The sequence below is a fragment of the Haliotis rufescens genome, unplaced genomic scaffold (assembly GCF_023055435.1).
Source record: "Haliotis rufescens isolate VD_foot unplaced genomic scaffold, xgHalRufe1.0.p SCAF_2, whole genome shotgun sequence".
NCBI lineage: Eukaryota > Metazoa > Mollusca > Gastropoda > Lepetellida > Haliotidae > Haliotis > Haliotis rufescens.
This window is the reverse complement of record NW_025963890.1, coordinates 70,567,847-70,569,762: the sequence shown is the minus strand read 5'-3', so window position 1 is coordinate 70,569,762 and position 1,916 is coordinate 70,567,847.

Here is a 1,916-nt window from a genome sequence, read left to right as displayed (position 1 = left end):
GTTCTTTATTGTTTTGTTATTATTTACACATGCTTGTGTTCATGTTTCGTATAACAATTTGCAAGTACAGTAAACTACGTATATAACGAACAAGCTTATAACGAACTGACGGAAAAAAACATTTTTTTTGTCCCGGCCATTTGCTGTATATATGCTTATAACGAACTACGGTTATATCGAACTAATATCAGTGGTCCCTTTGAGTTCGTTATAACCGTAGTTTACTGTACTTAGATGTTCTAATTACCGTGAAAAAAGTCAAATAAGAGAGAGAAAAAAATGTGTATACAGTCCAACACTGTTGTGTCGAACGTATCGTTATCTCGAGGGTTGCTGGACCTATTCCAACCCGGATCTTCACGGGTCTGTAGCACATGCCGCCCACATACTTGCCCACAGCTAAAATCTGACCAAGATACTCCCAAATACTAACCACCCGATATATGCACTCACTCACTCCTTTTTACCTCAATCCGATCCATACCCCCATCTCCGAATCATATTTCCTAAAACCTTTTAATGGTGTGAGGGGATGGTGAGCGTAGTGCGTATCACCACTTATACATGTATAGTAGATCTAACCGGTGAAGATCCTAGGTACAATGGGTCTACGGTTGATGTCATCGAATCTCAATTGCGTGGATCAATGCTCATGCTGTCAATCACATGTATAATATGGGGCTTTTTAAAAAATAGTCATTTACAAAATACACGATTAAACAGTACAGTCATAAAGTAATACATACATTGACCTCTGATATATGAAGCTAGTGTTATCATAAGACGCTTGTAAGTACATTGCATTACGAAGATACGATCCCAATTGCGTGCATCGGTGCTCATGGTGTCAATCACTGGAATTGTCTGGTCCAGACTCTATTATTTACAGATCGCCGTCATATAGCTGGAGTATTTCGGAGTGCGGCGTTAAACAACAAACAAACAAATCTTGTAGATCAAGAGGCTAAGCCCTCGCACCCACCTGAAGCGCTCTTTAAATGCCCAGCACGATCCTCTCATGATATCGACCCGTGAAGATCCGGGGTAGAATAGGTCTTCAACAACCCCTGCTTGCCATAAAAGGCGACTATGCTTGTCGTAAGAGGCGACTAACGGGATCGGGTGGTCAGGCTGGCTGACTTGCTTGATGCATGTCATCGCATCCCAATTGTTCGGCGTTGAACAACAAACAAACAAACAAACCGTCCTTCCGCTCTCTGGGGTGACGCTTTATCCTCTTAATTTAATAAAACTGATGTAATATCACTTATGTAATAAGCAGATCAATGCTCAGCTTGGTTTGTTTTGCTTGTTTGTTGTTTAACGCCAGCTCAGCAATATTCCAGCTATATGACGGCGGCCTGTACATAATCGAATATGTACAAGACAATCCAGTGATTGATATCATTAGCATTGATCAACACTGTGAGATACGATGACATGCATCAGCCAAGTCAGCGCGCCTGACCATCCGATCCCGTTTGTCGCAGGTTAACCCGTGCTTGCCATGAAAGGCAACTTTGCTTTTCGTTAGAAGCGACAAATTGGATCGGGTGGTCCGGCGCGCTGATTTGGTTGACACATGTCATCGTATATCAATCACTGGATTGTCTGGTCCAGACTCGATTATTTACACACCGCCGTCACATAGTTTGAAAATGCTGTGTGCGGCGTTAAAAAACAAACAAACGCTTTTCGCCGCTTTTAGCTATATTCCAGCAATATCACGGCGGGGGATACCAGAAATGGGCTTCACACATTGTACCCATGTCGGGAATCGAACCCGGGTCTTCGGCGTGACGAGCGAACGCTTTAACCACCAGGCTACTGGGCCGCCCCCTTCGCCACTTGAAATAGAATCCCGAAATATCGCGATGATTAATAAACGAAGATAGCTGCATGTGTACTAATATTAA